The 25,036-nt window shown below is 39.2% G+C and overlaps 1 long non-coding RNA gene across 2 annotated transcripts in view; it reads left to right on the top strand.

Annotated features, from left to right (window-relative positions):
• LOC147580402 (uncharacterized) overlaps positions 1–22,370 on the top strand; it is an 86,865-nt gene extending 64,495 nt beyond the window's left edge. For both annotated transcript variants that reach the window (XR_015252870.1, XR_015252869.1), the window contains 3 exons: positions 16,007–16,139; positions 17,843–18,027; positions 22,263–22,370. This is a non-coding gene — a long non-coding RNA (uncharacterized LOC147580402). The remainder of the gene's footprint in view (positions 1–16,006; positions 16,140–17,842; positions 18,028–22,262) is intronic.
• Positions 22,371–25,036: the final 2,666 nt, after the last annotated feature.

Below are 25,036 nucleotides of genomic sequence, written 5' to 3'. Positions count from 1 at the left end.
TATAGAGAGGCAAAACCCCCAGAATATCCGACACAATATTAAAGGAGAAGGGGCTCCTGGGTGGTTCAGTTGGTTGCGTGTCCCACTCTTGATTTCAGCTCAGGTCATGATCCCAGGGTCAGGGGATCGAACCCTGCATTGATTGGGCTCCATGCCCAGCATGGAGCCTGCTTGAGATTCTCTCTCTTTCTCTCTCTCTCTCCCATATATATATACATATATATACATATATGTACATATATGTATTCTTCTCCATATATGTGTGTGTATATATATGGAGAAGAATACATATATGTACATATATTTATATGTATATACATACATATATATGTGTGTGTGTATACATATATACACACACACACACATACACACATATACACATATACACATATATATATATATGGAGAAGAATATTTGGAAGACTGACACTATCTGACTTTAGGACTTAGTATAAATTAAGACAGTATGGCACATATATATATATATATATATATATATATACACACATATATATGTACATATATGTATTCTCCATATATATATGTGTGTGTATATATATATATATGGAGAAGAATACATATATGTACATATATTTATATGTATATACATACATATATATGTGTGTGTGTATACATATATATATACACACACATATACACACATATACACACACACATATAGAGAGAGAGAAGAATATTTGGACAACTGACACTATCTGACTTTAGGACTTAGTATAAATTAAGACAGTATGGCACATATATATATATATATATATATATATACATATATATGTACATATATGTATTCTCCATATATATGTGTGTGTATATATATATGGAGAAGAATACATATATGTACATATATTTATATGTATATACATACATATATATGTGTGTGTATATACATATATATATACACACACATATACACACATATACACACACACATATAGAGAGAGAGAAGAATATTTGGATGACTGACACTATCAGACTTTAGGACTTACTATAAATTAAGACAGTATGGCATTAAAAAAAAGAGTAGAAACATAGTTCAGTGGAACAGAATGGAGAGCCCAGAAACAGACCCAGATAAATATACTCAACTGATCTTTGACAAAGAGGCAATAGTAATTCAATGGAGAAAAGGATCATTGTTTCAGCAAGTGAAACTGGAACAACATTCACATTCAAAAAAAAGAAAGAAAAGAAAAGAAAATGAAAATGAAACACGACACACACCTTACATCTTTCCCCCAAATCAACTCATAATGGATCCCATGCCTAAATGTAAAATGCAAAGCTATAGAACTCCTAGAACTCCTAGAGGACAACACAGGAGAGAACCTGTATCTGACTCTGACTTGACGATGAGTTTTTGGATAAAACACCAAAAGAATAAGGCATGAAAGAAAAATTGTTAAGTTCTACTTCATTGAATTTAAAAACTTGGGCTCTGCGAAAGACACTCTTAAGTAAATGGAAAGACAAACCACAGACTGAGAGAAAATCTTTGCAAAACTCTTATCTGATAAAAGACTGGTAACAAAATAGACAAAGAGCCTTCAAAATTCAGCAATAAGAAAATAAGGAACTCAATCTTAAAATTGGGCAAAAGAGCTGATCAGATACCCATCAAAGAAGATAATACAAATGGTAAATAAACATAAGAAAAGATGATCCGTGTCATATGTCATAAGGGGTTTCCCAATTAAAAATAATGAGATACTGTTGTTTCCTATTAAAATGAATAAAATCCAAAATACTGACCACACTGAATGATGTAAGGATGTAGAACAACAAAAATCTTCATTCATTGCCGGTTATGATACAAAACGATACAACCACTTTGGAAGGCTGCATGGTAGTTTCTTACAAAACGAAGCCTGCTTTTACCACATAATCCCGCACGTGCTCCTTGGTATGCGCACGAATGACGTGAAAACGTAGGTCCACACGAAACTCTGCACATGCATACTTAAATGAGATTTATTCGTAATTGACAAAACTTGGGAGCAACCAAGATATCCTTCAGTATGGGAATGGACGAATGAACTGTAGTATATCCATAAAATCCAGTATTATTTGATTGTTAAAAGAAATGAGCTATGAAGTCACACGAAAAGGCATGAACTAAGACTGCAAGTATATTGCTAAGTGAAGGGAGCCAATCTGGAAAGGCTGCACGCTGTACGATTCCAGTGCGTATGGAATAGACAAAACTGGAGACAGTGGCCTGAAGTTCAGGGGGAGCTGGGGGTGGGTGGTTAGGTGGAGAAGAGAGAATTTTTAGGTCAGTGAAAATAACTTTGATAATAAGAATACGGATCTGTGTCATTATGCATTTGTCAAAGCCATGAAATGGAAGACACAAAGGGCAAACCTTCAAGTGTGAACTTTAGTTACTATTGTATGAATATTAATTAATGTAATGCATTACACTAATATAAGAGTTAAATAAAAGAGGAAGCTGGGCCAGGGGTGGGCTGGGGTGGCACTTCTCTGTGGTGGCAATTCTCTGCGGTGTCTCATCAGTTTTTCAGTAATAATATAAATGGTAATATATTAATTTCCAACAAATAAAAATCATAATAAATAAATGTCATCTGCTGTTTATAAGAGCTCTTCCTGGGGCGCCTGGTTGGCTCAGTCGGTTGAGCGTCCGACTTCGGCTCAGGTCATGATCTCGCGGTTCGTGAGTTCGAGCCCCGCGTTGGGCTCTGTGCTGACAGCTGAGGGCCTGGATCCTGCTTTGGATTCTGGCTCCCTCTCTCTCTGCCCCTCCCATGCTCATGCTCTGTCTTTCTCTGTCTCAAAAATAAGTAAACATTAAAAAAAATGAGGAGCTTTTCCTAACATGGTGTAGAGACAGTTCCTTCGTCTGTCCAAACGAAGCGCTGTCTACTTGGTTTAAGCAGCATAAGCTTAAAATCAAGGACTATCAAATTGGAAGCACCTTTTGAATTTGGGGCTCGGAGAAGGTTCTAGTGTTTGTAGCTTTGATGGAGTCTGCTTTTGGTGGCCTTGAACTTAGATTACATTATCACCAAACATTGAGTGTGCTTTAAAAAAATTTTTTTTTAACGTTTATTTACTTTTGAGACACAGAGCAGAATCCGTGGAGGGGCAGAGAGAGAGGGAGACACAGAATCCGAAGCAGGCTCCCGGCTCTGAGCTGTCAGCACAGAGCCCGACGCGGGGCTCAAACCCGCAAACCATGAGATCTTGACTCATGAGGTCACGACCCAAGCGGAGGTCGGAGGCTTCACCCACTGAGCCACCCAGGCGCCCCCCCCCCCACCCCCCCCCCTCCGGAGCATGCTTTAAATAGGACACCTAACACTTGGGGTTTGGCAGTGACGGTGATGTGCAGTTATCAACCTCTTCTGATGCCTTTACTAAATCTCCGAGGCGGGCTTACTTTTCACGTGTGTTTTCATAAAACATAACACATACAGTTTAGCAGAGCATATATGGTTATTTATGCACACATCTTCCTCTTGAGGCTTTGGACCAGGGTATTTCTTTTTTTTTTTAATTTGAATCCCCAACCTGACATTTAGGAAATGTTTGTATTTGTGCTACCCGAACAAATTACCACAATTTAGAAGCTGAAAACAACAAAATGTGATACTTCAAGGGGCGCCTGGGTGGCTCAGTCCGTTAACCATCCAACTTCGGCTCAGGTCACCATCTCATGGTTTGTGAGTTCGAGCCCCGCATGGAGCTCTGTGCTGACAGCTCAGAGCCTGGAGCCTGCTTGGAATTCTGTGTCTCCTTCTCTCTCTACCCCACCCCTACTTGCCCTCTCTCTCTCTCTCTCTGTCTCTCAAAAAATTAAAAAAATTAAAGTAATATGCATTTTTATGGAGAAAAAAATGAAAAAAAAAAAAAACGCATACCAAAAAACTACCCATATCTTATGACCTAGTGAAATGTTGATGTATTTTCTTCTGGACTTTTATTTATAATTGTTTTTATATAAATATACTTACATAGTTTCCATTTCAGATCTAGACTTACACAGTTTTAAATCATGCTTTTCTTTTCCACCCAACATTATACTATTAATATCCTATTAGCTGTATCCTATTAACCCTGATGTAGATCTCTATCTCATGACCACAAGGTCAGGACCTGAGCTGATATCAAGAGTTGGACGCTCAACCGACTGAGCCACCAGGTACCCCATTTTTTTAAAAAAGATACTTACTATTTGATTTGAGACTTTTGAGAATACTTCACTTAAACATTACCCTAGATGGGGGCATTTAGGTGGCATTCATTTAAAAGAGCATCATTGTGATCATCATCTTTGCACGTAACGGATTTATTTTCTAATTGTTTTATTTAGAAAACCTTCATAAAAGTGAAATTTCTGTGCCAAAGAAATCCTCAATGAGAACATAAAATATATTTAAATATATAAATCTTTTTTTTACATAGTTCTATATTTTACCAAGGTAAAGGAACTGAAATCAAGTGAATAACTTGGAAACTCGTTACAATAGTGTTGACAGACGAACGGCAATACATTGAATTTAAAGAGCTTTAAAGTCAATCAGAAAATAAACTGTGTATCCAAAGGAAAAACAGGTAAGGCACATAAACAGATGTCCTATGGAAGACATACAGTCAATAAACATGAAACAGTGCTTAATATGATAACCAAATCAAAAATGAATTTCCTACTTTATTTCCATCATGTTATGAATATGAAATAATATAACATGACAGAATGTGGTGCAATCAGCAGGCTTGTACGTACATTGCTGATGGTGATATAAGTGGGTACAGCTTTTTTGGGAAAAGAACTTAATAATATTCTTTAAAATGCCCTGTATTTGATGGGATATACCTATAAAAATAATGTAACAAGAACATAAAAGAAAACAGAGTATCTCAGTAGTTATGTAATGGTGCTATGCAGCTGAAAGTTTTCTAAGTACATGAATCACTTGTATTTACCGCCAAATGTGGTGTATTCCTCATAGAAGCCAGGAAACAATCCTGACCTTTCTTTAGGTAGATAATGAGAATGATATAAGACCCTGCCCCTGGAATCGGTTGAGCTGTGAGGTTGAGGACAGAGACTACAAACTACTACGTTTGGACCGAATTTCCGATCCAACTGCGGGAAGTTTGGGTCTGACTACCAAGTTAGAGGAAATAGCCCACAAATGGCTGACTTCATTGCTGATATCAGCTACATGCTTAGGGATGTCCCCGCTGTATTGGCAATTCGTAAAAGACCCACCAAGCTCACTAAAAGCTGTTGTCCTACAGATGCGATGGATAACAGGAAAAGATACCTTGAAAGCAGCCAAGGAAGGAGATGCACAGGACAGAATCTGGTAATGTCGCAAACATAAAACTCACATTATCCTTGGGATACATTACCCTTTCTTTTTTTTTTTTTTTTTTTTTTTTTAACATTTATTTATTTTTGGGACAGAGAGAGACAGAGCATGAACGGGGGAGGGGCAGAGAGAGAGGGAGACACAGAATCGGAAACAGGCTCCAGGCTCTGAGCCATCAGCCCAGAGCCTGACGCGGGGCTCGAACTCACGGACCGCAAGATCGTGACCTGGCTGAAGTCGGACGCTTAACCGACTGCGCCACCCAGGCGCCCCCATTACCCTTTCGACAACACTATGTGCTATGTATATGTGTATGTATATAAACACGTATATGTGTATATATATGTGTGTGTATATAATGTGTATATATAATATATATATTAAATATATAATTGTATAATATATAATATATTATATATATTATATATAATAGTCAACCTGAAAAGCCACAACATGTGGTATATATCATTGGTTTTTTCCTTTTATCCTCTGTAGGATCCTAATAGAGCTTCAAAACACATGAAGCAAAAACTAATAGTCCTGAATGGAGAAATAGGAAAATCCAAAATTACTCTTAAAGACTTCCATGTTCCTCACCAGTAATCTGTAGAAGCAGGAGATAATCTTTGTGACTTTCTGTCGGACGAAGCATTCTTGGGAAGCAAAAAATCAGGAAACAAACAAGAAAATACTGATGCATTGTACTTCAAAATTAGAAGCATTCGCTTTTACAAAGACACTGTTACTGAAATGAAAGATAGGTAACATTCCAGGGTAAGATACTTACAACACAAATCTGCTACATAACCAGTATTCAAAATTTATAATGAATGCTCACAATAAAAAAAAAAAAAAGGTTCACAGTAAGAAAACAATCCAGTACAAAAATGAGTCAGCGATTTAAGCAAATGCTTTTATGAAATCAGAAATAACGATAAGCACAAGAAAAGCTGTTCAAAGTCATTAGTCATTAAGAAAATACACATTAAATCCACAATGAGATACTGCTTCACGTGGCTTACAATGGTTAAGAAAATGATGACACTAAGTACTGGCACGAATGTGGGACAATTGGAATGCCAGCTTTGTTGGTGAGAAGGAAAAAAGAAATCAGCCACTTTGGAAGACCCTTGGGCAACTTCTTACCGTATGACCCAGGAATCCCCCCGCCTAGATTTTCACTGAGGGGAAACTAAGACATATCCACACAAATGGCCGTACATGAATGTTTATAACATTTTAATTATAATCGCTCAAAATTGACACAGTTCGTTTATGGGTGAATGAATAAACAAATTCTGGTGCATGCGCAGAACGTAATACTAGTCAGTAATCGTTAATGAGGAATAAACTAGCTGATACATTTAACAAGGCAGCTGCATCTCCAAAACATTATATTAAGCGAGGGTCAATGTCTACCAACAGATACCCTAGTCATATTTATTCATAATGGCAAAAAACCAACACAAAACAAAGGAAGGAGCCTAACTGTCAACAAGAGAAAGGATAACAAATTATGCTATACACACATGAGAGAAGATAACCTGGCAATAAAACTATTGATAATGTTAAGTAAATTATATTAAATGGAAGAAGCCAGAAACAAAAGTGTACAAACTCGATGATTCCATTTATTTATTTATTTATTATTTTAATATTTATTTATTTTTTAGAGAGAGAGCAGGGGAGGTACAGAGCGGGGGGGGGGGGGGGGGGACAGAGGATCTGAAGCAGGCTCCACACTGAGAGCACAGAGCCTGATATGGGGCTCGAACTCACAAACTGTGAGATCATGACCTGAGCCGAAGTCGGACGCTGGACCGTCTGAGCCACGCAGGTGCCCCTGTGGTTCCATTTAGATGAAACTCAAGCACCAGCAAAATGAAACAGGGTGACAGATGTTAGAATAGCGGGAGTTTGTGCTTGAGAAAGGGTCTGAGAGTCATTTCCAGAGTGATGAAGTCTGTCTGTATCTTGAACTAGGAAGAAGTTACAAATGTATGTATAGGTGAAACATTCAGTGAGCTGTACAATGAAGCTTTGTTCATTTTACTCAATAAAAATTATGTCTCACATAAAGTTAGGTGCAGAGCACCTTGGTGAAATTGATGTTTCTAGAACGGGGACAGGAAAAACACAGCTGAGTCTTGGAGCCTCCTGTAGTGCCAGAAAATAAGGAAATGCTTAATAAGCGAAAGGATGGGACTGGGAAATGTCACAGGGACACAAAAGCCAACCTGGAAGAGTCCCTAACGGCTGAAACTGAAGCAATTTGTTGTACTAAAACATGTAATACAACATCTGTTATATGTAGAATTTTAATTATTACTCAGTATATTTTTTCTAATTGCCATTTCGTTTTTACCCATGGATTAGTTAGAATTATATTTCTTGGTTTCAAACATATGGAGGTCTCAATTTTTGTTGTTCTTCTTCACTCCCAGTTTAATAACATTATATTCAGAGATTATATTCCATGATTTCAATTTTTTTTAAAATTCTGTTGACGCTTGCTTTGCGATGCACTATATGGACAATTTTGTCAAAATTTTGACAAATCTTTCAATAATGTTAAGCCAGACTTTTATATTCTTACTGGTACTTTTGGTTGCCTACTTCCATTATCAGTGACTGAGAGAGATTTCATAAATTCACTCGCTATGATTCTGGATTTTTCTACTTCTCATTGTGATTCTGACAACTTGAGACCATTATATGATCCCATTTAACTGGCACTTTTATTATTATGGATTGTCCTTCTCAATCTGTTAATACTCCTATAAAGTGTACTTTTTCTGATATTAACATAGCATGATAGTTTTCTTGTAGTTAGTGTTTGCATTGTACATCTTTTTTCTATTCTTTGGTTTTGAATATTCTGTTCTGACAATTTAGATGTCTCTTGTACACAGCACAGAAATTGATTTTGAGGATTTTTTTGAGTGGTCCAATAGTCTTTTTATTTTAATCAAATAACTTAATCAATTTACATTTAGTATAACTTCTGATATATTGAGATGAAACATATCATTTTACTAATTCCATTTCTCTACTCTGTGTCTTTATCTTGGTTAGTTATTTTTTTATTAATCCAACTTTTCTTTCTCTAATCTTGGAAATTGTGTCTTTTACTTTTTTTGATAGTTGCCATAGAAATCACACTATTAGTTGTTTTTACCTTCCTACAGCATAAGTACACAAATTTTGTTATATTTTAATAATTTATACTTTAAAACAAAAAAGATATTATTATTGTTAAATATGCACTGTAATGATCTTTATTTGCTCACCGTCTCATCGTCTTGATACTGCTTTTTGTTTCTTTCTGCATTACTGAGCACCCATCTGCAATCTTTTTTTTTTTTTTTTTTGCCACATAACGACTACCTATCCTACTTACTTACTACTTAGTTACTACTATACTACTTATCCTGTACATATTATCCCACGACACTAATATTAGAGTAAATAAGATAGTAATTCTATGCTATATTATCTCTCCTGAATATTGAAAATTCACATCCATTATTTCCTCAATTAGTTTTGTCACCTATTCTCTTTTCTTTTTGAGATGTTAGCCCACACATTTTATAACTTCGTTACTGTATCCTATAAATACCTTGCTCTCTCATTTGACAATTTTTTGTTTCTCCATGCTTAATTCTGTATATGTCCTTCTAAAGCAATATCCCGTGCCCTAATTCTCTTTTTAGCTGTGTCCAGTCTCCTGTTAAACCAATCAAGTTATTAATCTAACTTACATTTTTTATTTGGTTCTTTTTATAACGTTCAGCTCTTTGCCTAACTTTTTCATTATGTCTTTTATCTCCGTGAACATAATAAATAGTTATTTTAAGCTGTATGCTTCATAACGCCAATACCTGGAACACTTGTAACATGTTTTTATTGCCAATTTTGTTTGGTTGGTTTTTTTGCTACCTCATATTGTATTGTTTCTTTACGTGTCTGCTAATTTTTCATTGTACACTGGATATTTGATAGAGTTTGGGTTCTCAACCCAGATTAATCCATTTGAAGAGTCCCCTGCCCCTGGACATTACACTTAATTATTCACGGATGAACCATAACCTAAGCAGAACTAACCATAATCTTTCCCAAAAACTTGTTTGTTGGTTTTTCCCCAAATATATTAAGGAAAACCTCCCATTTTTCTAATGATGTGCTTAGTAGAGTGGACTTCTAGGCCATGGTTCTTGAGACCATCTTTTTACCACACCAAGAGACTCTATCTGAGCAAGAAGGCAAACATAGTTAATTAAGGTCATGAAATTAAGAAAGTGATGCATTCCTGATTATGTCTTAGTAAACAGTAGCTTGAGAGCCACATCTGTATTAACTATTTACAGTTCCTATTTGCATGGCTCAAGAAATTTCCTTTTTAGTTTAGATACTTTTAAATTGGATTTTTTGTCATTTTCAACTAAAAATTTCTTGTTAATCTGGTGAATTAGTTCAGGCATTAAGAGTAGTTTTGGTAGTTGTACAAAGAGCTGAGGAAGTCTGATTCAAGGCCGGTAGGTAAGGTAGAGAGCTGGTAATACTAGAAAAGATGATGAAATTCTAAATGAACGAGAATGGAAATGAAAATACAAAAGGGGTATGGATTGGAGAGATAGAACCTAGTAAGAATAGTGGGATGAAATGTTGGACATGAAAAATTCCTAGTAATGTTTTCTCTATTACAGCAGCTCTGTGAGCGAAGGACCGCACGTTCTTAATACTTTTATGTACTCACTTGAAATTAGACCGTGTACAAATACTAGTACATATCACCTTGGTTTGCAAGCATAATTCGTTCCAGAAAGATGCTTGTCATCCAAAACCCTTGTATAGCAAAACGAATGTCAGGAACCATTGGCTCGGTGGTGATCATGTGTCCTTTGGCCTCACGAACGACTTGTATTACAAGACATCACTCGTTTATCAAGTTAAAATTTGTTAGAAATGTTTGCTTGTCTCACGGAACACTAGCAGAACAAGTTACTTGCAATCCAAGGTTTTACTGGTGTCTTAATTCAAAATATTTAATGTCGAGATGGATTCCTTGCTTTAGCAGTTTGAGTTTTCCCTTTTACACGTCGCTTTACCTGGGTAGTGAAATCGGCACACTGGCCACTAAACAGAGACATTTTCAACCTCAATCCCAGCGGATGTGACAATTCCATTTAACTTAATCTTTGCAAGCGATGGTGTAAATATAATTTGTATTGTTCTACAGAAACTACTTCAGTTAAAAAAAAAAAAAAATGCAATCAGTTGCCTTCCTCTCCAGCTTAAGGTACGTGTGACCAGGGAGACCTTTCCAAAATAAGGTTGTAATAGTACTTAGATAATAGATAAGGGCTATTCTGACCGAACTGGAATATATGGAAGGAGGAGGTGATAGACATCTTGCAGGAGCCTAACGTGTCTAGATAAACATTTCTGGTCAAGATGATTTTAAAACACGTATCTGCTTTCCTGTGTTTCTTCTCGTCACTACTATTGTTGAACCCCACTCTAAAATTGGAATTTGTGGCAGAGTTGTGACTTGCTCTCCATAAAGGGTTATCAAGGCCATAATACACAGTTTTCCTCTTTCCAGAGCCTTAATTGTACTAGTAATCTCACAATTTACTTTGAATTGTGAGAAATAAGGGTGGGAAGCGTAACAAGGAGAGCAGTTGGGTTGTGAAACATGGAATTGTTATGTCATAACTGCAACATTTCTCATCGGAAAATCTCTTTCATGGCTATGGGAACAAATAAAGATTGCCTAGAGAAGTCAGAAGGAATGAGAAACTTCTCCCCTCATTCTCACATTTTTGCCGAATAGAAGCAGCAAAGAACTCCCATGTCAGGATGAATCACCCGACTGGAATTCACACATAGCACAAGATGAGGGGGCTACCAAATGCCCGATGCAAATGTTAGTTACAGCACATTTCCTAGAAGGCAACTTCGAGTCACCCCCATCCCACTTACTCTTCCCAATCCCTGGTTTGTGTCTTGTCACCTATACCATAAACAAAGCGGTAGCATTTGTAGAGATAAATAGAGAGCCAGGGAACTTGTTGGGAAAAGAAAAGACGGAGAAAGCCTGCGTGCTTGAAGCCAAAAATGAAAAACTTAAAACAACCATGCACACGGAGATGTGGGAAGATTCCTCAAATCTTGTTACAGAGAGTGAAGTTCCAACGTAATTCTATCAACACTGATACTGAGAGAGCTCCAGAGTCATATGGCTGATTCTTCTATGTGTTTCATCAATGGTGGTGCTATCTAGGCTGGAGGGAAAATCTGAAAGTTACATCTGGCAAGAATATAGCAAATCCCCAGGAGGTCTGTATTAAGGTACCCATTTAACTAGCAGGTGTCTCCACATTTACATTCAGTTAGCACTTAACTCCAAGTGTTTTATGCTCAGAGAACGTGCGTGTAGATTCCATTACATATTATAAGTTGTCGACTACTTGGTAATTGTTTCATTTTTAGACATTGTTTTTTTTTTCTTATTACAAATGTGATAAATGTATATAGCTTTAAAAGTTAGTAAAGGCAAACACACACACACACACACACACACACAGGAAAATTAGAGGATTGCACTGATAATATCGTTCATTGTTTTTTTTTTTTTTAATCAGTCTGTTTGTGACTTAAAAAAAAAATGAAGATAACTATTGCAATGTCCACACTCAATGTATTTTAAGCAGAGCTTTGGGGAAGGAATTGCCAAATACAGTAATGAATGTGAATCAAGCTCTAAAATGAGGTGGGGAGGCGAATGAGGATTCATCTTCAAAAAAAAAAAAGTTCTCTGCTACGTGGGGGAAATTGGGTAAAAAGATTACAAGAATGCAGAAAGAATTTTAGCCTTAGGTAATTAGATGATTTAACTCTCACGACTGTTTTAATACATCCAGGCTTTCCTTTTATCTGAATCTATTTTTTTGTCTTGCATGTTTAGAGCTCTGTAGTTGAGGCTGGGTCTTAGAAGCTTCTGATTATACCACTTACAGCCTATGTTGTATGTGGGGAAAAAAGGGATTTGAAAAATAACCCAAATAATGCTATGCAAGTGGTAGGGTTTTGCTGAATTGTGGAGCACATTGGGGACTCGGTAGGAGTTTAAGCTGGAAAGGTGGACACCAGTGTTTATATCAAGGTGGGGGCTTCGAATGTATGGGCATCACATTGATGTTGATGAAGAGCTCTTGAAGGAATTGAAGCAGAGGAGTAACATGAATGTGTTTGTTGTTTTAAAAGAATATCTTGATGGGTGCCTGGGTGGCTCAGTCGGTTGAACATCCGACTTCAGCTCGGGTCGTGATCACACAGTTCGTGAGTTCGAGCCCACCATTGGGGCTGTCGGCCCAAAGCCTGCTTTGGATCATCTGTCTCCCTCTCTCTGCCCCTCCCCCGCTCATGTGTTCTCTCTCTCTCTCTCTCTCTCTCTCTCTGTCTCTCAAAAATAAATAAAACATTTAAAAAATTAAAAAATTAAAGATAAATAAATAAAAGCATACCTTGAGTGCCAAGGGAATAATGCATAGAAGAATGGACCCGGTCAAGGGATATTAGTTGTAATGGTCCAGACCTCTACTTCTCCAACATACACAACACACACATCGAAGGTGTGAACCTGCATTACACAATGGTAGTAGGGGGCAAGGTAAGAGGCAGACTGGAGAGAAATGTAATAGTAGAAATAATAGGACTTGGTAACCATTGGAAGATGGAGAGGAAGATTGAGAGAAAAATCTCAGCAAACAACAAGACCCGGTTTCTTATCTGAAAACAGTGATGCGAAGCTTTCAGACCAAGTAGCCACGGGGAGAGATTTTGTGGTAAAAATACGTGATGAGTTGAGCTTTGGATAAGATTTTGAGGTACTTACGGGACATCTGGGGGGCAGTAAGTGGTTTTTGAATATAGAATTGGATTTCTGGACAGTTATTTAATAATAGCTACAACTTACTTGATGTGTAGTATGTTCCAGAAATTTCTAAGTGCTTTACATATTTTAACTCACGTAATTTTTGAAACAAACAAATTACATCTGTTTAAAATGATGAAAAAGTAAAATAGAGAAGTGACTTCCCCATGGTTGCAGGGCTCTGAAGGAGTTGAGCGGTAACGTAAATACAATAATTTGACGCCTGAGTCTGCATTCTTAGTTACTGCACTATAGATGCTGAAAGAAAGGGAAAAAACGTCATCAGCATGATGACTCCAAGGAGTTGAAACTCTGGTAGAATATAAAGTAGAGAAGGGGAGAAGAAAGGAGGAGGAGGAGGGGGTGAGCAAAATCAACACATTTTTTTTTTTTTAATGAGAATAAAAATGATGAGGACTCTAAGAAGCAGGAAAGGAGAAAGAAGAATCAGGAAAGAGTCAGGAGGCTAAACAAAGAGGTGCCCTGTCATGGTAGCCTAGGAGAAGAAGTGGGTGGCGGTTTGAGAACCAGTGAGCGGTCAAAACAGAATTGAAAAGTACTCTGTGTATTTGCCTTCAAAAGTCTTGGGTGACTTGGTCAGAGCAGTTTCAGGGTAGTGATGTGATAACTTGGCTTGATTTAGTGGGTCATGGACCGAAGAACAGAGCAAAGGTTGACTTCTTTTCTAAGAGGTCCGAGTACGATGGGGAAGAGAATGCGTACTTATTTCTTTAAGGTATCATAGGGTAAAATAAGGTTTTATTTACATTATGTTTTAAAGTATAGCCATAACATTAGTGCATGTCTACGTTGGAAAGAAAAGACCCAACAAGGAGAAAAAAAAAATGTTCAGGGTAAAGGACAGGGCCAAGATCATTGATGGCATGAGTTTTCAAAAAAGATCCAAAAACGTAGACTCCAACGTGAAAATGGAAGATGAGCTTTGGACAGAGGTAGAAGTTCCTCTTTCTTCGGGGTGAAAATGAAAGGAATGGGTTTTGTAGGTATAAGAACAGGCAGTTAAAGAGTTCAAGCCTGAAGTCTCCTATTTTCCCCAAAGAGTACCAGATGAGATCATTTGCTACAAGACAGTCAAGAACAAGGCCACACATGTGGCACGCCGAAAACTTTGGAATAACCGCTATCAAGAAGAGAGAGAGAGAGTGGGGCGCCTGGGTGGCGCAGTCGGTTAAGCGTCCGACTTCAGCTCAGGTCACGATCTCGCGGTCCGTGAGTTCGAGCCCCGCGTCAGGCTCTGGGCTGATGGCTCAGAGCCTGGAGCCTGTTTCCGATTCTGTGTTTCCCTCTCTCTCTGCCCCTCTTCCGTTCATGCTCTGTCTCTCTCTGTCCCAAAAGTAAATAAACGTTGAAAAAAAAAATAAATAAATAAATAAATAAGTAAATAAAAAGAAGAGAGAGAGAACTCAGTACACCTTTATCTCCCCTTGAATGGTCCAAAATCTAGTTGGGTTTAAAAGTCACAAGTCTGGAGTCAGACACAACGGTCCATCAGTGATTCACTGACTTAGATACGTTGGGCGGGTATTGTGGGGAGACAAGGTGATGAACTTGTTACCGAAGAAATACACCTCATTAGTCAGGCTACGTAGGAGAGCAAGAAACGAAATTTGGGACAGAAGAGAAGAAATTAAGAAATTGAGGTGCGGAGGGCCATGGTATTGTGTGCAGATTGAATGGAAGCCGGAGAGATCTAGAAAGCTATAAGAACCAGAGTTTGTGGTCAGAGAATGAGATAGTTAAGGTTTAACGGGTAGCACGGTTTCTGATAGGGAAAAAGTCAAAGTTAAGGTCATCCTAGAGTATTGATGGACTAGAGGTAAGAGCTGTTGGAGTTGACACCCAGAGCTCCGAGTAAGGATGCTGGCTGCCCATTCACGTGGCCATTGCAGGTTCCTAGGGTAAAGAGAAGGTGAGGAACGGAAAATGTGTGAGTCAGAGTTATCTGTGACTAAGAAGGAGAGACGGGCTGCTGGTCCGTTTAGCTCGATCCCCAAGAAGAGAGAGCTTTGGGTTTCTATAAATACCGACATCCATACGAATCGAGCCAGGGTTACATAGCCCTGTGGATGTGGAGTCTGGCCAGCTAGCTCTGTCTACAAGGCGGTACCCCAATAGCCTGGCTAATGACTGCAGCCCTCTCCATGTGTCATTTAAGAATCGGCTCAGGTATAACCTAATCTCTAGTTGGGGTGTACTGGTCAGGAGGCTGGGGGGTCTGGAGTCGCCCTGCGCCAGCTCAAATAATGCACACTCTCATTACGTGGTACCTGACCCGGGACGGGTGATTCAACCTGTGTGGAGCTCCGTTTTCTTGTCTGTGAAATGGAAACAGTATTAGCGATTTCTATTTCATTTCAGAGGGTTTTGAAGATGAAATGGGCCAGTTGATACAAAGCGCACAGATCAGCTCTGGATTTGCCGTCAATACACAATCCTTTTCAGCTATTGTTATTTAAAAGCCTTCTTCACAATCTACACCGTTCACATGTCCCTTCTAGCCTCTTCTCGCATTGTACACCTATTGTTTGTGTGAACCTGTCTCTCTTTTAAGCTGAGAGCTCACTTTGGCACCTGGGCTGCTCATCCTGAAAAACCCCACTACCTGCTGCCTCGGACGCTTAATAGCAGTTTGTTGAATAGATTAATGAACAAATGAGAGCTCTTTTTTTTTTGTTTGTTTGTCTTTTCAGTGCTCGAATGAACGACATCATAATAACGGACGACGGCGGTTCTTAGCCCTCCGTCCACCTCTTCACGTAGCGTCCGTACTTTCTAAGCCTTATTTTGAAGGAGGTTTAATTTCTACAGAACAGTACCAAGCAGGTATTCTGGAAACCTTTGTTTTTTTTTTTTAATTTATCTTTAAATCCTTAGATTTACAAACATTAGACTCGGCTACGGTTCCCCATTTTATGGCTTTACTACTTTGCCATCAAAAAATATATTCAGGGGCTCTGCTGGTCTTCCTCCGCTGCAGAACAATGGCCACAAAATCGTGGAGGATGCAATAAAGCATTTATTTCTTTTGTGTCTGCAGTTCCACTGAGGGTCGGTTTGGGGTCAGCTGGGCTGTTCTTCAGGCAGTGGATCCAGTTGGGCTATGCTTCCTGCCTTGTTATGGCTCGGGCTCTGTTCTGCTCCATATATAATTCTGCTGGGGCCCGGGGGGGAAGGGGCAGAAACTCTTCTTATGGTCCATGGCAGAAAGGCAGGCAGGCAGGCAAGCCCAATGACACACATTTCAACCCCCCGTTTGTGTTAAGCCTGCTTACCTGCAAAGGAGTCATGTGGCCATTAGAAATCACCCAAGGTTAAATGCCCTGGACCTGTCAGTCCTCAAAGCCCCATCCAGCTCTGAAGCACCAGGTTCTATTCTGGTCTCCTTAACCGACGCTCAACCCAACATTCCATTCCTCAAATGTCCTGGTGAGTCCAGCGATCAAAATAAATCCTGCTTGCGAGGCCTGGTATTAATGTGCGAGTAACGCTTACAACAGATCAAACAGAATTTCCTTAGCTCTGCCAGCGTGCTTTCTGGATTAAAGAAACAGAAATCTGAGCAGCTTAGACGTTCACTGATAAGGAAGTGGTACACAGTGGGGAGGAGAATGGATCTTGGACCCCAAAAGTCCCGGCTGTAACACTTAGCCTTCTGTGTCCCTGGGCAGGTACCATCCGATAAGGCAAGGCGTTTAACATTTTCGAGTCTCCCCATCTTGGAAATCAGGGATGAGCCATATCAAATGCCTTGTGAGTGCAGGTCTGAATTAAAAATACACACAAACACATTTATTTGCAAATAAAATGATTATGAATGCCAAATAAAATTGTTGTTGTTACCATATGGAAATAATAATAGCTTTTATAGAGGATCGTGTGAAACGTTTCGATGTATCACAGCGAATAAGGATTCTGGCACAGAGCGGGTGCACAAAAGGAATGGCTTCCTTCCGACAACTTTCCCTTTAAATACACAACTGGAAAACTGAAGCAGATGTGCCCTGACCGAAAGCTACATGTTTTTCTCCTAATTATTCAGGGAAAAGGAAACTCCCTATTTATGTATGTATGCCTTCCCAAGTGCAAACTGGCAAAAACGTATTCGCCAATAGTAAAAATATGTTTTGTTTTGTTTTGTTTTGTTTCACTTTAAAAGGCAAAAGACCTACCACTGGGCTTCTTCCCTCTGGAGAGATGAATTTTGATGATGTCCATCCCCGTTTTCCAGAAATGGGAAGATTCCTGGGGCAGCAGCCCGGTCGGGCCTCGGGTTTTGTAAATGGGCTCTGGGGAAATGAGTGGGTTACTGAGAAGCAGAATTACCCTCTAACCCAGGGGACATGTCAGAGCAGTGCCTTCTGGCTTCTTTTGAATGGAGACATCCTAATGGCACCAGACTGATAATTTTTCCCTCAGCTCCTTCAGAGTTACCGTTCGGAGGCCTGTCCATTGTTTTTAAGCAAGTGAATAAAAAGTAGTTGTGTTTGTAAAAGTTCTTGTCAATGACCGTCTCTCTTTCTTCTCAGAGAGAACTGTGGATCTTCACTCACAAGAAAGTCAAATAACAACCAAACTGCTTTACTGAGACCTATCCTGTTTGAGGCACTGTTATGTTTAGTATTAAGAAGGTCTAAGTTTTCTCCTCTTTAAATGGGAAATATGAAACTCAAAGAAGTTAACAGCCACATGCCCAAAGTCAATCAGTCAGTAGGTAAGTATCAGCACTGGGGATTTTTTTTCTTTTTTTTTTTAATGTTTCTTTTTGAGAGGGAGAGAGACAGACAGAGTGTGAGCAGGGAAGGGCAGAGAGAAGAAGACACAGAATCTGAAGCATGCTCCCAGCTCCCAGTTGCCAGCACAGAGCCCAGTGCGGGGGGCTTGAACCCACAAACCGTGAGACCATGACCTGAGCTGAAGTCGCATGCTGAACCAACTGAGCCACGCAGGTGCCCCTCAGAGCTGGGATTTTAACCCAGATCAGTGGATTATACAGGAAGACCTCTGACTACCTGTCCACGCTGTGACTGGTATGTGTGTGTGGAAGGCACTTGCCGTGCCTGTTTAAAAAAACGAGTGGAAACATCAAACAAAGCGAATTTGCATGAAAAGAGCAACGATGTCTCTCCATCTTATTCAAGACCGTCCAATACAAAAGGCTTCCTCTAGATGTCAGTTTCTTCTTCGCTGTTCTGGGGATATTTAATTCACAGTGTGGCTTGGAGACCTAATTGGTGTAAGACGTGGCGAGACCTGGAAGATCCTGGCGCGCAGTAGACGGTAAGGATGATGACGTTGACCGTGAAGTTGACGACGACGACGATGATGATAATGGTAACGATGGCATAAATGTGTTTGTAGAGGAGGGGGCTTGAGAATTCTGAATTGGGGTCAGACTCAATATTTTAACATGTTTTCCATACTGAACTGATGCATCACGACTGGGTGGGGCAGCAGGCAAGGTTTCCAGTGGTTTTCTCCACTTCATGTGCACCCTGTACATTATGATCCGTGATAACTAGACCAGCAACCTCACCAGCAGATGGAGAAATGTCCCTAATTGGGTCTGCCAGCTCTGAAATCATACTGGAACCAGCTGGATTGCCCAAGGTTTCCAGCCTCACGGCTGGTGGAGCAGAATACTAAGGTCACCTGGATCTCTTGGGAGTGTTACAAAAGCCTTGTTTCAGGCGTCACCTGGCTCTTTAAAAATATTTCTGAATAAAATGTATACAGGCCTCTATGAATCTATGCCCCAATTTATTTTATGTACGTAATTTTTTAAAGGAAAGAAAGAAAACATATGGCTTGAGTCATATTTTATAGTTTTTCTATTTGAATTTGGAAATGTATACATGTTCATCCGGCAGTAGTATCTCAACAACCAAAAAATGTATATTAAGCATGATTATATGGAAAATTGCTCAGCTCAAATAAATCATTGTGCTTGAAGGCTGGCTTAAACCAGCCTATGCTGTTTTCTGCTACCTGCTGGAAAATATTCTCTCTAAAACTTACATTTTAGGTGTTTTTTTTTTTTAAGTCAAAAAATAAATGAGTGGCTTTTTCTTCGGAGATTAAGCAAATGAAATACTTGACTTTTGTCACAGAGAAATTAGACACCATCTCCTTCGCACTGTGTCAAACTAATTCTGTCACCCATATTATAAAACCTGTGACTGTCCCTGCACCAAAAAGGAACTTTCGTGTCCATTGCAGAACGTCTCACTATCAAGTGGCGAGGGACCTCCCAGGAGTGCTTTTTCCAAACATCTTCATAGAAAATTCTTGGGAGCTGCGCAATGACCTCATTTACAGTATTAAGGGGATGCTGATGGGGATACGTAGTAATGGCAACTCTCAAATCTTTTGGAAGCACTTTGGTTCTCTCTTGTATTTGGGACTTAAGTCTGTTATCTCAGTTCTGCCAAACTCCAGGCTGTAATATATCCCAAGTTTATATGAAAATAGAAAAAAAAAGGCCTCCTAATCTTCAAAGATAATGGGTATCATTGACTGAATATCTAGCGTGTGGGGGCCCCACTGGCTCCATTTTACAAACGAGTTCACTTATGCTCATCGAGGAAAAACTATTTACTCAGGATCATCACATTGCTAGGATTCAAACCTTGGCTGTTTCGCTTCCCTGACTTTTCCCTTTCCATTATTGGTCTAAGCCTAGAGAGCTAGACGTCTGATGTATGGTGACATGTACCTCTACGTGCAAAAGGAAAGAGTCTCTTCTTTCTCTCCTTTCTATGTACAACAAAAGCTTCACCGAAGATCACACAATCTGGTCAAGCAAGACATGATCGCCAAAGTCGTATTCCTCCTCATCAGAGTCCGTTGTTCTGTCTGCCCACTTATTTAGGGTCAATTCGAGGTAGGCTTGGATGAGCTCTGTAGAAAGAAGCATATGATCGCTGAAACATACTCGTGGCCAGTTTAGTTCATTCATAGCAGCATGAGCTGATTTTAAACTGAACTAAAGAGTCATTCCTTGTACTTAAGCCTTTTCTTCATTTTTTTTTTTTTTTTTTTTTTGTCCAGCAGCAGGACGATTGATAGAGTCCTGAGAAGTACTTTTCCATTCTATTTCAAGTTCTGAAATGGATGCAAAAGTCATCTTGAGTGGAGGAAGTGTCACAGTTTCCATAGCATGAGTGACAGGAAGTGGGTATTTAAGAAAATAGGCCCCTTAAATATAGCTAGCAGGAAAGAAGAAGGAACCTAGCTCAGTTACGGATGACCTCTCTGCTCCCTGCCCTGACTTTCCTGAAGTCCCAACCCTGGAGGCCCCTAACATAGTTCCAAGTTTTAATTTATCCCTCCGTGTACTGATTCAGTAGGCTGGGATTCAGCCTTTTCTTGAAAGACAGAACCAGGGATTATGAATACGAAATTAGTAGAGCAATCACCATACAAGAAGATACTCCTTTAATAAGCACTGACCTGTATTTTTCTAAAGGCCTGGAAAAGAATTGCCCAATGGCCAACTACCATTTGATTAAATTGCCTCTGATGATTTTGAGAGCAATGGTATGATTTAACAGCTGGCAGGGGATGGTCTGTGGATCTGTGTGTCTACATATTTATTGACATATTGGCTTCAAGACGGTGAATTTCCAGACGAGTTGTGGCATCTCATTGTAGGGTCACCAAATTGGAAACCAGGATATGTAAAAGACGCCACCAAATTGGGATATTTTTACGTCTCCATTTTATATGCTTTTTTTTTTTTTTTTTTTTTTTTTCCAAATTAGTGGTCCTAGGGGATAACCAAAATAGGCGTTCAATTTACTTAGAGAACTTTGCTGGTTGTAGACATTACACACTCAAAAATTAAACAAGGTGATTATTGTATATTTTGGAACTGGAAGGGTCAAATTTTCAAGTACAGAAGGGAAAGCTATCAATGACAAGTCTGTTCATATTTGCCAATGCAAATTGGGTAACGTACAGAGAAGCTAACATCCACACCTGTACAGGGAATTGTCTACGTATGCAAATACACCTGTTTAGCTCTTAAGTGTGGAGTTCGTATGGTTCATCACAAGGTATTTCTGTAAAAATGCATTATTTGATCAAGTTAAAGAACTTGATCATCTGCGGTTAACTGATCTATTCCCAAATGTATATTCCAAACACAAATTTATCATCTTGGCGAAGAGAGGACGCCATCTATAAGCTCCAGAGGCTAGAGGTATAATCACTCCCTTGCTTTTGGTTTATCATACAGTATATGATTAAAGTAAGTAATTTTCCCCCTTTGAATTTCAATTTTCTGATATGTAAAATTGGTCTAAAATGGCATCAGCTGGGGGCATCAAAAATACAGATTGTAATTCTAACATTGCTAGCGACTCCTTTTAGGAGTAAGGATAAATCTTTTAACCGCTCCGTACTTGCCTTTCCTCACCTGTACAACTGAAGTGGTGTCGGGAATGAAACTCAAGGCCTCGAGCCTGGACTCTTTGGACTCTGAGGAGAAAATTTAGAAGGTCCTTGAACTCATCACTGGAATTCAGCAATTCTATTTTAAGGTTGTGGCTCATCGTGTGTATCAGCAATTCTCCCCAGGAGAAAGTTCCATTGTGTTCATCAAGGTCTCAAAGAAATCTGTGTCCCCAGCATGTGTAGACCCACTCAACCAAATGTTGCTACCATTTTTTTCCAAGTGGTAGCATTTGCTGATTTTGTGAACGGAAAGATACTCAGATGCAACGTTTAAATGTGGTCACCATCAGTTTCCTACTGAAGGGTTTTGAGGATGGGCTGATAATATTTTTATGGTTTCTTAATCAAAAGCCACTACTGCCTAAAGGAACTGCACAAAGCACATCTTGGGGGATATGTGGGTATCTGATAATAGATGCAAAGCTTTGTGTGTATGTGCATTTTCTAGGGGAATCAATAGCCTTAAATTCTCATATTCTTCATCATTAAAAGGTCAAAAATACTGATTGAGAGCTGAGAATTTGCCCCAAATGTTTTCACTAGAAGTGCGTGATCGAGTAACACGAAGACAAATAATTTGACTATGCTACATGATTGGCTATTTTATTTTATTTTATTTTATTTTATTTTATTTTTTTATTTAAAAAAAATTTTTTTTCAACGTTTATTTATTTTTGGGACAGAGAGAGACAGAGCATGAACGGGGGAGGGGCAGAGAGAGAGGGAGACACAGAATCGGAAACAGGCTCCAGGCTCTGAGCCATCAGCCCAGAGCCTGACGTGGGGCTCGAACTCACAGACCACGAGATCATGACCTGGCTGAAGTCGGATGCTTAACCGACTGCGCCACCCAGGCGCCCCATGATTGGCTATTTTAACTGCTAAGCAGATACATTGTGCCTTATGAACACAGCCATTCATTGCAAAGTGAGTTGATTAATGTAAATGCTTCAGAAACCCAAACATTTCCAGTTTCCTTCCTTCTTTCATCCTAAACCTCTTTTTGCCCCTTTATTTATTAGCCAAAGCTCTAGAGAGTAAGGTCATTTATTCAAATATTTTGAATATTTTGTATTCAGCCTCTTATATGAAATAATTCTTACTTCTGAAATTACTTTGTTTTTGTCAAAAGCAATTTAGCATTATTAATCAAGAGACTTAAAACTCCCCATTCCCCTTGGCCAAGTAATTACACTTGTAGGTGTCTCTCTTAAGGAATGATCTAAAATACAGATAGAATGGGGGCGCCTGGATGGCTCAGTCATTTCAGCATCCAGCTTTGGCCAAGGTCATGATCTCTCAGTTCTCGTGTTGAGCCCTGGGCTGACAGGTCAGAGCCTGGAGCCTGCTTTGGATTCTGTGTTTCCCTCTCTCACTGCCCCACTCCTGCTCATGCTCTATCTCTCTCGCTTAAAAATAAATAAAACATTAAAAAATTTTTAAAATATATTATAAGATACAGATAAAATGGATGATACTATTTTAAAAACATTTTCTTTTAGGGGCGCCTGGATGGCTCAGTCGGTTGAGCATCTGATTCGGCTCAGGTCATGATCTCGCCATTCGTGAGTTCGAGCCCCGCGTCAGGCTCTGTGCTGACAGCTCGGAGCCTGGAGCCTGCTTCGGATTCCGTGTCTCCCTCTCTCTCTGCCCCTATCCTGCTCATGCTCTGTCTCTCTCTGTCTCTCAAAAATGAATAAAGTTTAAAAAATTAAAAAAAAACATTTTCTTTTAAATAACTTATGAAATCAAATAACAAACAGTGGACTATGAATACATAGATAAAAATATTTATTTCAGCAACTCTGATGTTCAGTGTTTCTACATGATTAGGTGATTTTGAAAGGAAGGATATACTTTCAGGTAAGTTTATAATTGGTTGCTCTGGCTAGGTTCCAAGCTTACTTGATGATGCGATCTTTTTGTTTGTTTGTTTGTTTGTTTGTTTCTTAGACAAAATCAAGTTCAAATGTTGCCTACCTTGCTCATGTAGACTTTCGCTCTTCCGAATGATTTTAAGTGTACATCTTTGAGGAAGGAAGGCTAACACATTTACTTAACCTCATCCTTGAATGCCTAGAAGGATAAAAATGTTACGATTGACCAATGGCCACAAATATTACTCGTTCAGTCTTGCAACCATGTAGGACGGTGGTGGTGCGGTAGAGAAAGGAAAGCCATGGTCAAAATTGTAGCCTCCTCGGAGCCATGTTCAAACTCAAAATCCTTTAAAGTTGTACTTGCTACATCCCATCTCTCTTGAATTATCAATGGTAATTTACTGGTCTTTCAACATCATAGACTCATGTTGTGAGCTTTTGAAAGCCATTATTATATGCTCAGTGTTTAGGGGGAAATGAAATCTTGCCTTAGTGATTGTACCACAGAGGGCAATTGCAAAGACATGCAGCCTGACAAAGCACACGTCCTGTGGATCTAGTATCTTATTCCTTTGCAGTTGGGACCCCAGATTCTAGAATATTTCCTTGTGTTGTCCCTGGGGAATTTTCATTTCTCACTGGCTATTTCATGCCATCCTGAGCATTTAGCAGAACACCAAACCCAGACTGTCAGACTGGGGATGTCTTCCTATCACTGAACAAAACTATTTGGGATTTGTTTGGGCTTAGGACAGAAATGGGCAGCTGGGAGGCATTTTGGTCAAGGAGAAAAATGACACGTTTCTGAACTGGGATGATAGATTGGGAAGCCCACAGATCTTTGTTTCATTTTTCCTTTCTGGGAAGGAAAAAAAAAAAAAAAGGAAGAAAGAAATACCAATCAATTGTCCCAACGAACTAAAAATGAAGCCCATGGGCTGTTTCCCCACCCTGAATTTACGGAGGCATAATAATTCTAGTTAACTATAAACATACTCTTAAAAATCCAGGTTCTCTATTCAAAAAGCTTGTAGGGGTTGAACATAAAAAACTTTCTGATATGCAAGTACCAAATACACGGCAGTGATAAAATTCTTGCACTAGGTTAACTACACATTTTGCTAATAATGTTGGATGACACAATCCATGAACATCACCGGCAGGCTGGATTTTGGCACGAGCACAAAGGTTTTATTAAACACGTGCTGCCAGTGAAACATGGCTTGCTTACTCATGACCAGGCAGCCGTGTTTTATATATATTTATGTGTATATACATACGGATATACACATACACACACAGTCCAGATCGCTCCCTTGATTTCCCACAGTCCTTCTGATAACTATCTTACAGATCAGGAAAACTATCTCTCTTCTCAGCCAGATT

The sequence above is a fragment of the Puma concolor genome, chromosome B3 (assembly GCF_028749965.1).
Source record: "Puma concolor isolate L17-30 chromosome B3, mPumCon1.1.hap2, whole genome shotgun sequence".
Classification (NCBI taxonomy): Eukaryota; Metazoa; Chordata; class Mammalia; order Carnivora; family Felidae; genus Puma; species Puma concolor.
This window is presented reverse-complemented; position numbering and strand designations above follow the sequence as displayed.